Raw genomic sequence first — 14,181 nt, 5'->3', positions numbered from 1 at the left:
CACCATAATGGCTTCCACTTGGCATATTTATAATTGGCAAATGGATTATTTTTATAATTTGTTTAGGACTGAGAAAATTAAGGCTTTTATTTTGGCAAGATTATTTACTGTGAGATGCCTAACTCACCCAGGTTAGTGAGTATGTGTAGCTAAGTAGATGGAACATGTGCCTTTTTTTTTTTTTAAGTTGCTGTTTGCTCTGTCTGGGAACCTTCAGCTTACATTGCCATCTTGAAGAACCTTTAAAAACTCAGTGTCAGGATCTCAGGTTCAGATGTCTTCTGAAGGTAGAATTCATTAGGAACACACAAAAGTTGGTGATGGGGAAGAGAAGGAGATGCTGTCAGGCAGTGTACTTCTACCACATGGATAGGCATTCAGTGCTAATTTTTCTACTTTATGAAGTCAAACCGATTTCAATCCAGGAAATGAAAGGAACTATCTCTGGAGTATTTTAGCACTGAGTATTCAACGCCAGGTTCTAGTTTTGGCAAGTCCCAAGTAAAAGAGGAAATATTATTTACTCATTTCTCCTTCCCTTTCCTTCACCTTGCTTGGGGTCCTGCCAGAACCGGGTTAGGTTGCCAGCCCAAGAGGTGCACTTCACACTCTGAAAGGTGCTATCCAGAAGCATATTATCCTCTTCTTTGGCTCCAGCCTAAATCCACAGCTGAACAGTAGGATGCTGCTTGCTAATGTTGATCATTCTGGCAAAACAGACTGTCACTTCTGCAAACTATTGTAACTAGTGAGTTTTGTTTGCAGCTGAATATATAAATTATCTGATAGTCTTGTGATTCACAGTAGCTTCTACGGGCTGTCCTTTTCTACCTTTACCTTTCATCACTGTGCTCCTTCTTTCTACCTAAAGACTCTTCTTAGTACTGAAATGTGAGCATAACTGGGAGTATTGGGGTCGGAAAAACAAACTTCAGTAGTTTGACTTAGACACAGCTTAGATGTGTCTAAGTAATTAGTCTTCTGTTGTTTATTTTTGAATTTCTAGGAAAGGAAAATTTATCCACTGTCTACTGTTTAACATTAGCTAAATCTAAATGAAACCATGATAATTTCTAGAGCAGATTTATCTTCCTAATTATGCTTGGTTAATATTTATACTGACTGATGGAAAGGATGAAGCCTGGGAAAATGCCAAATGGCAGAAAGAAGTCTGACCTGAGATAAAAATTTTCTGAGGGTAAGTTACTGAGTGGATGATTTGCGACAAGATAAAAAAAAAAGAGCTGATGCTCTGAATATTATTATCCCTTCAACTCTGTGTTCCTTTCCCCCTTGTTTCTTTGCTGTAATACAAACAGTACAATTTAACCTTGATAGTATATGAGAGGAATAACGATAATTCCCCTGCCTCCAGAGTTTCATCACAAGATAAGAAAAGAAGAAATGTTTGCAAATGCTTACTCATACCAAAATATTTTAGGGAATCTCCTGGTTTCCTCATTCTACAACTCTCACTCATCTCTTCACATTGACCTCATTTGACTCCTGACTGAGGGCCCCTAGGCTCTGAAACTAATTTTGACTACAGACAGAAAGAATTGCAGGGACTCTAGCCCAGTCCTCTGGGCCTTAGCAGACTAGCATTTAGCATAATTGAACCCCACAGCAGTGCATAAAAAATGGGAGGAGTCTGGAATATGGAATAAGTCTCATTTATTAGAATGGGCTGGGCAGTGGAAGATGGACTCAATTGTAGGTAATTAGACATTGAAATGTACTAGGAGAAAAGCAGGAAGATCAGCTGTTCTTCCTGAACACATTCTGCAAAAGTGACTCAGAGCCAGTGTTTTAAAGACTATGATTAAAATAATGTCAGAGGAAGAAGTATAATTTAAGTAATTGAAAAATTAATGATCAGAACATGAGCCATGGAAAGAATAGTCCCAATTTCCCACCCTCCTTGTTTGCTCTGATACCAATTGATGAAACAGGCCCTGCTCCCAGAATCACTCCCCATGGTGTTAAACCCTGGCTATGTCTTTGGCTGAATTCATTCTGAAAGGTAGACACACTATATGGAGACCATGGCTATGTACAATAGGTTGTTAAAGTCCAGTTGTTGGGTGGGGTAGTGCACAGCAGTGGATATAGCATGAACTGACCTGAGTGTCTTCAGCACCTGGATTTAACATGTCCAAAACTGAGCTCAGTCTTCTCCCTCAAACTTGAGCCTCCTTCCTATTAACTGCAATTATTAACCAGAGGAAGGCAAATCTGTTTCAGGGATGTGCCCTGTCATTGCCTTAGTCCAGGCTATCAGTCACTTGGACTATAGCAACAGCTTCCTTCCTGATTTCTCTCTTTATTCCCATCAAACCTCTAACAGCCCACCAGTGTGCCTTTGGAAAAACACATTTGATAATGTCATTCCCTTTTGAGAGATCTCCAGCATTTCTTCCTTGTCCACAGGACTCTTTAATTGGTATGACAAACATAAGACTTTACAATTAGGCTATTACCTCCCCCTCCAGACTCATTTCTTGCCATTCTCCTATCCTCACACTCTACATCACAGCTACATTGATGTCCTTTTCCAGACTGGCCATGCCGTGTTATCACCATTTGCCATGGTCCACACTGTTCCTTCTGTTCCCAAATAGCAATGAGAAAATATGGCTTTCTATGAATGGTAAAAAATAATTATTTAGAAAAAAAAAATAATAATAAGATAATCCTTGCTGACGCAGAGTGAATTACTAGGAAATCACAAGATAAATCCCAGGTTATGTTGAGAAAGCTGACTTGCCTCAATTAGATAATACCATTCGAAGAATAGACCAAAGAGTAATAAGAACCTTAACTCCCTGGTATTGACATTTTTTTGGTTGGGTTTTAAGAGAGTTAACAATTCAATGTCTAAAATCCTACATATAAATTAGGTGGAAAACTAGTTCTCAGCCAATATGTTTATTGAAATTAAAAATGTTTCACATTGTCTGAACAGTCTTATTAAGTAGCTTCATATATCTAAGGTCTTTATGTAAAAAAGTAAAGCTTGGACTTGAAGACTAACAAGTATAAAATAATTTAGATGAATAATATGGTATTAAAAGCTATGGCTATAAAATAGCATATATATTTCCTCAAATTTATTCACATTTCCTATTTTATTCCCATTTCTGATAAAGGATCCTAAACATAGATCCTTACCTCCAAAATGCAGTTTTCAAGGCAAAAATAATATCCCAGTCTCAGTAGGATTGTGATATGCTCTCTGCAGAACCTATTGCTCCCAGTTTTTCAATTACAACTTTGAATCATATTCCTTGATTAGTAACAAGCAATCAATCATAATTAATTAGTTAAAATGTTCAACCGTTAAAATCATTACCATTAATTAAAATAATTATCTCTATTTTGGCTGCACTTCATTACCATTTCGTGGAAGCTCACTGCTTTACTGTATTGCCATTCTTAGGAGAGATTCTCAGTGAATGCAGAATATAAAATAGAGACTCTATGAACTACTTTAAAAATGATTACCTGAATAAGGGTTTGGACTTTGCTGTTGCATCTGGGGAAAACATTTTACTACAGTGTTAGGGGTTTTATGAATGAAGCTCTTTGAACTGAATGTTCACCTATCACAGGATGCTGGAAAGTGAGGATTTTTTAAAGAACATGTGACTGTGAAGGGAATGTTTGCTTTATTCTCTTGAAATAGGCTTTGAGAGACTTGGGGCAGAGGGAGGGAATCACAGGGCAGTTGGGGAGTATTGCAGCTTGTCATTTTCCTTTGGGGTTTATGAGTTTTCTGGTTATAGGGTCCTTTCTAAATTCTTGGCCCTTTAAGGGCACAGCTTCTGAGAGAGTCTCTTGGCACAAGTTTATCAATAGGAAAAATATTGAGATTGAACTATGTGTGATGTCGTATTGCTATTTTGGTATGGCGTGGATATATGTCTTGTTCCCTCAGTAGACTGTTAGCTTTGCCATGTCAGGGATTTTGTCTTATGCCCTAGGTCTCCAGGTGTATATAGTCCTTACCCCCTCAGAAGAGCTCAATAAGTATTAGCTGAAAGTATGGTTCCTTGGGAAGTGTTTTGAATATGCTGTGATGTTATTTCTATTAAAAAAAAGAAGTAAAATTTAACATAACTCCCCTTGTGTTTAGCCATTTTGTAGAAAACAGGAAACTTTAACTATCCTGGTTTTCAAGAAAGCCACCATGTCTAAGTCTGTTTTTTATTCACATTTCACAAACTCCTATTCTGGCTAAAATATGGTACTGTGGTAAAACAACATTAACGGGTCAACTTTATTGACTTACTGGCTTTCCAGAGTTAAAACCTTGTTTTATTGATAATGTTTTCAGTACATGTATAGCTTTGTGCCAGAACTAATGTTTTCAGCAAGGTTTTCCCCTTGGTGTTTGGGAAGAACGATCAGTTTCATTTACAAAATGAATGTCTCATGTGGTATGTTCTTTAGACATTCATGGTTTACAGATGTGATTGAAGGTTTCTCCTCTCTTTCCAATTTTCTACTTTGCCTAACTTAGTCTTGTGACACTTTTGTAATTGTGCAATAATATAATTTGTATGATTTTAGGCAAAAAGGAGGTGAACTACGCTCACTTGGGAAATCCCCCTCTCACTCTACATATAATAATAACAACAACAATAAAAAGCAAAACCCAAAACAAGATTTTACGTGACAGAAACAATGAGGGACCCAATAACATTAAGAAGGAGTTGCAGCTATGTGGTCGATGGGAAAAGTCAAACCATATATACACTTGGAATGCCAATGTGGGATTGAGAACTAAGATATGAGCCCTGTAAGCTGTGTTAGGGCTTGAACATGGCTCCCAGAATAAACCAGAAGCTGTCTGCCCAACTCAGGCTGTGGGTAAACTGGGTTAATCCTGGCATAGTGGAACCCCAGTAACACTAGGATGTGGTACAGAATTGATCCATGACCTGTCCTAGAAATTAATTTAAGATCTGCTTCAGAACATATGAGCCCAAGTAGAAAAAATCAAGAAATGGCCTCCACAACCCAGGACAAGTGTTTAACCCCTTTAGAAGAGGATTCCTACTAAATATGATGAGTTCAGAGAAAAAAAAATCTTAATACACAAGGAAAGCTAATACCATGAAAGCTAGTCTTCTTAATAGCCACATTAAAGGAACTGCAGATGATAGGACAATATGAAAAGGAATTTAAAATAAGTATGTTTAAAATGCTCAAAATGATAAGGGCAACAACAGAATTTATAAGTCAAGAGGGATTGTGAAGAAGAATTGGCAGATATGAAAAAAGTGGACATTCTATAAATGAAAAATATTATCCTCAAGACAATAGCACAAAAAAATACCATCACTGCATAGGCTAATTATAGTCTAGACAGAGAAGAAGAGCAGATACTGAAGTAAAGTAGAGAATTGAGTTGAGGAAATTGCCTGGAACTCAGTTCTGAGACATAAAGAGTTGGAGAAAATGAAGAGAAGGTAAGACACATGGAGGATATAAAAGACAGAATGAAAAGCTACAAGTTTTCCGAATAAGAGACCTAGAATGATAAAATAGACAGCATAGAGGAGAGGCAATATTTGAAGAGATAATGACAGTTTTCCAGAAAGGAAGAAAGAAATGCATCCCACATAGAGTAAATAGAAAAAAATCCACATCTAGACACATCACAGTAAAAGTGAAGAACTTAAGGAAAAAGTGGGAAACATTTAAAGACACCAGAGAAAAGATAGATTACTTACAAACTTTGAAACAATTGTCAATTAGAATTGCAAAAGATGCATTGCCGTGAGACACAGAGGTTAGAAAATAACGGAGTCCCACCCCAACGTGCCAAGGAAAAATAACTCAAACCTAACATTCTACCATGTCAGAGGGAGAAAGACATTTTCAAATATACACAGATTAAGCATATTCCTCCTTTCAGACTGTCATCAGTATTGGAAGAAATACTAATGCAGACACCTCAGCAAGAAGGAAAATGAGCCCAAGCACAAGAAGTAATCATGACCAAAAAAAGTCCATAAAACATGTAGGTAACCCTAAATATGTACTGGCTAAATGGTGACAATACTAGCTAATTTGGGAGTGGTTAAAATTATGGCTAAAATACAAAGCACCAATATCACAAAAGGTGTGAGGTGGGTGGTGATGTTTGGAGAGAAGTTAAAACAGTTTCAATTTCTTGACTTGTTGGGAGAAGTGTGCAATCGTTTTTAAATTAATACTTTGTTAGAAAAAAAGCCCCATAAAATTAAGGATGCATGTTATGTTATTTAGGTTATGTGGCGTAACCTCCGAATTAAACTTTGCCGCCATGGTCGTGGTTCCCTCTTTGAATAGGGGCTTGGGAGCCTGGGTCTGAGAACGCATGCGAAGGGGACTCCACCCTAATCAGAGGTGGCTGACACTGCTGAGGTCCCGGCTTCCTGATTCTGAATGCCAGCTCTACTTCTTAATGCAGTGTGACCTGGCACATCTTAAAACTCTATGCCTCTGTTTCCTCTCTGTAAAACTGAAATAATAACAAGTTTATCTCATAGGGCTTTTGAAAGATTTAATCAACTTAATGTAAGGAAGCACTTAGAACACTGTGTGTACATTCTTAATCCTCAATAAATGTTAGTTATCATTATTTCTTTTATGTGCCAAATTATGAACATTGATTAAGTATGAGAAGTGGGAATATATCTAACTCTATACTTTGGGCAAATTTAAAAATTATTCTGAATAAAGTTAAATCTGTTCTCTATAATATGTCTCATGTAGGAAGTTGACAGCATGTTAAAAAAATTGCAACTGATGCCATGGTAGAGGTTTATTAATAGTATCATTTATTTGAGAAATGTTTTTAGAGCATGTACTATGTGTCAGGTACCAAGCTGACCCTTTGGGTATCATGTATTAACCGATTATCTTCTTTTTCTGATGACTTACCTTGGATGCAATCTTTTTCAGAACTTATAATCCATTACCCAAGTCGACATCTGCCCCCGGCTTGGCAGGCAGGCATTTGCCTCGCAGAACTATTGTTACAGATAGTCCACATGCTTTTTTGCCCTGCTGAGAGGATTTGATTTATCTGAAATAATAAGAAATGCTACTGGAGAGGACTTAAAATTTGCTAATCAGCCTATTAATTGAAATGATCACCTCTCCAGAATCCAAAGGCAAACAGTGAGTCCAAAAGTGTCTCTGGAAGTTAGAATCACTAGTATACACAGCACAGTCCCTTTGTAGTTGAGGCTCATCCAACTGCATCCAGCTATAAAAGAATAATAGAAGAACTCATTAATCAGTAATTCTGTACAACTTCAAAAAGATCTCCACCACAAGCGTGAGTTTTCTGACAACCTCCTATGCCTCGAAGTTGTGGGAGAAAGCTTTGTCAAACCCATGACTCCTGTGACAGCGCAGAGAGACACCCGAGAGAGCCTGGGATGCATTTTTAAAATGCATCCATCATTAAAACACATCACTTGGTTTTGCTAAAGTCATCTCCAAGCCTTTTTCCATGCAACTGCTGCCTCACAGTTGGCTCCAACAACATTTATTCTTCTTTTGAATATGGTCCCTGGTGACCCAATAACTGTTGCAGAGTGTGGCTGCCTGTGATAAGGTGGGGCTAGTGATGCCATCGTAGATACCATGTCTACCATCTAACCACGAGGGCAGGCAACTAAAGTGACCAATGTAAATTGATGCTATTAAATTGTAACCATATGAAGAGATGTTAAAGATGAGAAAATGCTCTTTAGAAACTGGGATGCAGTGACAAGAAGCCTTTTACTGGAGTCAGAGCATGGCTTCTCACCCTGGCCCATTACTTCCTAGTTCTGGGATTTTAAGTGAGCCTTGGATTACTCATTTGTACAATAGAATGAGAACACTTGCCATGCTGGGTTGTGGCACGGTCTAAAGAGGTTGTTTATGTTAAAGTGCATAGCACAGTACCTGGCACAAAGGAAATGCTTACCAAAAGCACCTTTTTGGGCTTTTTAATACAAAGGTTAAACTGCTTCTATTTTGTCAGTTTCTATAAATTCACTTAAACAGCTAATGGGTGCCTACTGCTAGCCAGGTGAGATGCTCCAAGCCGGAAAAGCAAACATGAATAAGATGTGCTTTTTAGTCTGGTGAAGAAGATAAAGCCAAATCAAATGCCTGAAGGGTTCTATCACAGAGTTGTACAAGATGCAATGAAAATAGACAGAAGTGAGTGATGGACTTTGCCTAACACCTAAGGAGTCTTCCTAGAGGGTGATCCGAAGTCCTACAGCACTGAGTTGATCACGGGGAGGAGAGCGTAGGGATCCGCAGGCACACTTGGAGTGCAGAGGCTCGGTGGCCTGCAAGGGAATATCACTCTTGGGGAGCCGCACGTGGTCAAGAGGTCTGTTGAAAACGGAGGGAGGGTAGAGTACGATGCTCTCCACTGGTGAGTGGGGTGGGGAAGCTGGAAGTAGAGTTAGGTGGGGATCAGATCGAAGGACCCGTGTGTGTGTGTGTGCGTGTGTGTGTGTGTGCGCGTGCGCGCTCGTGCCTGTCCCTGCTTCCACCCAGCAGCAATCGTGCCTCTTGCACCTGCCCCCTGCCTGCGCCCTGGCCCAGCCGCTGAGCTCACGGCCGTTCCCCTGGTGGGTCGGCTCTGGAGCTCCTCCCCTCTGCCTGGGTTGCTGTTCTCCATAGGTTTGCCTGTGACCCCTTTCAGTCCCTGGTCTGCTCTTCTTTCCCATTACTCCCCCATCCCTTCCAAGAGAAAAACTAAAAAGAAAAAGAACTTATCAGGCAGCTCCATCTGCTATCTCTGGCTCCCTCCGTGGGCACACAGGCGCTGAGGCTAAACCAGGCTCTACTCGAGTTTCTACCTGTCTGGCTGCCCAGTGCTGCTATAGGCCACCCCATGGCAAGCTCCTCCCTAAGACTGAGACGAGAACAGGAAACATTCCCTCTGCTTCTGGTTTTCAGCGTTACTAACCTGGGGTGGGGACGGCAAGGACGCTCTTATATCACCCCTCCTCTGGTCTCTCGTCCTTTCTCTGCCCTCCTGGACTGGAAGGAGTGGGGCATTCTCTTGTTTTTCTATCTGGAGGTAAGTTCCCTGAGTCACAGCCATCTCGCCTTAATGGGTGATGGGCTCTGGGAGGAGAAAAATGACCCACCCATAAGGTCACATCAGGGGAAAATGTTTTTTAGAAATGCAATGGCCATTGTATGTATGCTAGAGAAGTCACCTAATTCCACACTTAACAGGCTCAGCTGCATGCCACAGTCCAGCAAGAGGGTTCAGAGCGCAAGTATTTTTAGAAGTTCAACTCAACTGCCCCCTCATGTGGGAAGAGACTTATGCTCAGTCAGCAAAGCTAACTGGCTGGCTCAACCTCCACAGAGGCTACAGCAAAGTAACAAACCCCTTTCTTTATCCAGCATATAGATGTCAGGTTGATCATTAAAGTGGATGCAGGAGATAAACTTGCAGAGACCTTTAAAAAGGAAAAAAATTCTGCCCACAAGTCCCGCAATTTGAAAAAGACAAGAGGTGTACAGTGTGTTGGGGATGGGGATTCTGAAATGTTTTGTGGTAGAAGCTAGTAATTTAAATTTAAGGAGCTTGGATGACCCAAATACAGGTGGGTTTATGTAGGCCATGAGTTACCATTTTTTTGAACGAGACTATATAGTCTTTACTATATTATTTATACTATAAAAAAACTGTGTAGTAATGTAAATGTATTGATTCCTCTAAAGCAATTTTTATCAACAGTGAACATGGAACTTAATTAAGTTGGGCTCATTATAGCCAATCATAATATATTTTTCTGGAAGTACCATTTACATATCAGTGCGCACTGGCCCAAAGCAATTTAGGTTGTGTGTGTGTAAGAATCATTTGCCACATTAAAGAATATTTCTAAAGCTCAAATACTGAGGCACCATTTAATTCCTATTTGCTTTCAGATGTAAAATAACTATAGTAATTGGTTTTCCTAAGAAAACTGTCACTAAGAAAAACTTTGTCTAGACCTTTTGTTTTTTTCATCTCTGATGATACCTGTTTTAGCCTGCCAGGACCACTGTGATGAATCTACACAATGGGTTGACTTAACAATGGGAATTGATTGTCTTAGGATTTGACGGCTAAAAGTCCAGAACCAAGATCTCAACAGGCTGTGCTTTCTCCTGGAGTACATGCCACAGCCCTTGGGGTCTCTTGACATGTATCTTCGTCACATGGTTATCTGCCTCCTTGGTCTCCTCTTGTGGCTTTCTCTGACTCTTGGCTTCTACTGACTGTCCTCTGTGTCTGTCTAGTGTCCCTTTTCCTATACAGACTTTAGTCACATGGATTAAGACTCACCTTGATTCACTTTGGCCTCATTTAAATAGGATCTTTAAAGTTCCTATTCACAAATGAGCCCACAACTAACAATAATATCTTCAAAGGTCCTATTTACAAGTGGGTTCACACTCACAGGAATGTGGATTAAGACTTAAATATGCCTTTTGTGAGAGGACATGATTCAATCCCCAATAATACATAATGTATAATATAATTTCTAATGTTTCTAATACAAACATTTCCTTAGCTTAAATGTTTTGCTTGTGTTTGCTGATTTAAGAGAGTTCAGATTATGACTCTACAGTTTGGTCTTTGGGGCTTTTAGTAGACTTTTTAAAAAATTTTATTCCTGTCTTTCTTATGACACTCTACTCTTCTAAACTGATCCATTCTGGCCAGTGCCCTGACAATGGGATGGAGAAAACTGAAACTTGGGAATTGTTGTCTTCACCCACTGAGGACCCAAGAGTTTTCTGGCTCCTTCCTTTCCTGTGACCTAGTTTAACTCTTTCTTTGATTCTGTGACATAGTCTGATATCCTTCTAGTATATTCCATTTCTTTCCTTGCTAAAGCTTAATCTAACCTGAATTAGTTTCTGTGGCATGCAATCCAAAGAAATGTAACTGGCTCGAGACTGCCTGGGAGAGGCATGCTGATGCCTAAGCTGGCAGCTGGTGTCTTAGCTGCACTTAGTGCCTGCCCTGTGCCCTGGAGCCACGTGGCTAGACAAGAACAGGGACTGCCATGAGAAAGTTAACATGGAATTTTTAATAAGCAGGTAATTTTAATATTGGATTTAGGGAAAAATTCAGAGTATTCAATCTAATGTGGCCCATGTAATTTAGCAAGTTCTATCTGAAGTGGATTACTGTACTGACATAAGGACATGTGATATTCCTGAAGGTTTATTTGAAGTAAGTCACAACAGAAAATAATAAATGTTTGTGTCATGTTGGTTTTAATCCAACTTGAAGTGGCTTAAACAAAGGGAGCCATAAAGGGGAATAAAGCTAGATATACATAAATCATGAAAACCTGTGTTTTGCTTTACTTTTCTCTCCTGTTTTTGAAAAATTGCTCATCATGTAAGTATAAGCATGGGTTTACTTTTTCATTGCCACTCTGTATTGTTTCTGAAGGAGAAATAACTTTCAGAGAACTTTGTATTGCCCCTTTTATTTTTTAATTAAAATATATTTCGAGATAAGCATTCAGCTGGAATTAAACAAGATCAGAACCAGGCTAAAATGCTTCTAAAGAAATCTATTCATGTTACAATCTTCTGGTGAAATTCTCTTTCTCTCTCTCCTCCCTGACTTGTTCCTCAAACTTTCTTTACATAGCTTTCTTTTTTTTTAAAGATTTATTTTGTTTGTTTTTCTCCCCTTCCACCGCTGTTGTCTGCTCTCTGTGTCCATTCACTGTGTGTTCTTCTGTGTCTGCCTGCATTCTTGTCATGTGGCACCGGGAAACTGTGTTGCTTTTTTTGTTGTTGTTGTTGTGTCATCTTGCTGCGTCAGCTCTCCCATGTGTGGTGCCATTTCTGGATGGGGCTGCACTGCTATTGCACAGGGCAGCTCTCCTTGCTGGGCACACTCTTTGCACGTGGGCACCCCTACGCATGGGACACCCTTGCATGCGATGGCACTCCTTGTGCACAGCAGCACTGCACATAGGCCAGCTCATCACACGGGTCAGGAGGTCCTGGGTAATGAACCCTGGACCCTCCATATGGTAGGTCAATGCTCTATCGGTTGAGCCACAACTGCTTCCCTACGTACCTTTCTTATCAGATTCAGAACTGCCTTAAAAGTTGTAATGGGCAGGCAGGCTCTTTGGTTTTAGGTTCATTTTTGTGACAAATTTGAATAGTGGCTGGTGCATGTTTGATTAACTTGGGGGACTATACTAATTCCTCAAGGCTGTGACCATATATTTCCAATGAAAGCCAGATCATATAAAGTAGGCCAATCACTAGGTATTTAGTCCTACATCTGATTACCTATTGGCCCTTGTCCCTTTCTTATAGGTCTTGGTAGCTCATACATTTAGCAATTGTAGTTCCTAAATGATTTTGTCATCTTCCACTCCCAAATCTTTTCTGATCATTTTGTTTTGCTCTTCTTCAAATCGTAGGGGTTTTCCCTCTAAGTGATATGACTTTACAAACACTTACGTAACCAGATTTCTTTTGGTTTTTCAAACAGTTGTCATGTCTTCTACTCTGTGATGGATTTTAGAAAGTTTCTACTGGCTGGGTTAGAGGAAGCGTCCGATACTTCCCCTCGGTGTCCTTGGACTTGAGTCCTTGAATGGACACCAATCATTTTACTCTCTCCTATCTACTGGTGAGTTAGATTCTGGGCTTTCAGAAATACCCTCTTTGAAAACCTTCATCCCTAGTTTTTGAGACAACTGTCTTAATCATTTGACATGACTACGAGTCTCAAAGGACCTTGACCATCTCTGTGTGGGTAAAGGATAGGATTCCTTTACAAAGGATAGGGTGGGGAAACAGACTTGGCCCAGTGGTTAGGGCGTCCGTCTACACATGGGAGGTCTGCGGTTCAAACCCCGGGCCTCCTTGACCAGTGTAGAGCTGGTCCATGCGCAGTGCTGATGCAAGCAAGGAGTGCTCTGCCACTCAGGGGTGTCCCCCGCATAGGGGAGCCCCACGCGCAAGGAGTGCGCCCCCTAAGGAGAGCTGCCCAGTGCGAAGGAAAGTGCAGCCTGCCCAGGAATGGCGCCACCCACACTTCCCGTGCTGTTGACGACAACAGAAGCAGACAAAGAAACAAGACACAGCAAATAGACACAGAGAACAGACAATGGGGGGAGGTTAAATAAATAAATAAATCCTAAAAAAAAAAACAAAAAACACTCAAAGGATAGAGTGAAGGTAATCTGACTTGATTTTCTGCATTTCCTAATTTAGATTCCACTGTCCTTGACAAACTAGAATTTTAGTCATCTGGATTAGGCCTGAAATTATTTATTGGTTTTAAAATAATAGGAACTTTGTTTAGCTGGCATACACCAGGGTTTGGCATGTGTTTTTATGGATGAAAATTTACTTACAGCCAAGTAGTTTCCATGAGGATAGGGATAATGTCTGTCTTGTTGACAAGCTGTATCTTAAAGCCTTAGTACTATGTCTGGTATGTAGCGGCATTAATCAAATATTGAAGGCATGAAGGGCAATTAAACAACCTGAGTTTGTTCAAAGAAAATATATTACAATTTTCAATAAGATGTATGATTGTATTTGTTCTTCTCTCAGAGGTCAGGAAGTTGAGATCACCAGTGAACTTCCACTGTTATTTCTCTGGTCTTTTTTTTTTTTTTTTAAGCCAAGTACAGTGCTTGTGAAGAAGGAGTGAGTAGTAAATAAACTTTCTTCCCCCACTTATTGAGGGGGAAGAAAGAAAAGATATTAAGAGATTGTCATCATTTATGAAACCAAGATGCTGAATGGTATGAGGTCCGACAGACAGCGTTTCTGTGGGCTAGTAGAAAAGTGCACTACATGCTGTTGCTAGGCGACAGCCTATGCCAGTTTCTCTTGAATGAAGGCCAAGTAAATGAACAGAAACCAATGGGTTTATGAGGAGAAGGGTTTTCACCCAGAATATCAACTTTTGTGTTCATTTTGCTATTACAGATGTTCTAAGGCTTGGCCAGTATTATATGGGGAGGGGCTCTATATATGGCCACAGTTTAGCAAACTTTCCCCAAAAGCCATTTCATGATGTTTTGGTTATGGCCAAGTATTAATTACAGATTTGCATATAAAATGTAAATTCAGAAAGAAAGAACACATTTCTCTACATGATGTTCCATTTAC

This window comes from Dasypus novemcinctus, chromosome 14 (assembly GCF_030445035.2).
Source record: "Dasypus novemcinctus isolate mDasNov1 chromosome 14, mDasNov1.1.hap2, whole genome shotgun sequence".
Lineage (NCBI taxonomy): Eukaryota > Metazoa > Chordata > Mammalia > Cingulata > Dasypodidae > Dasypus > Dasypus novemcinctus.
Note: the sequence above shows the minus strand (reverse complement) of the source record.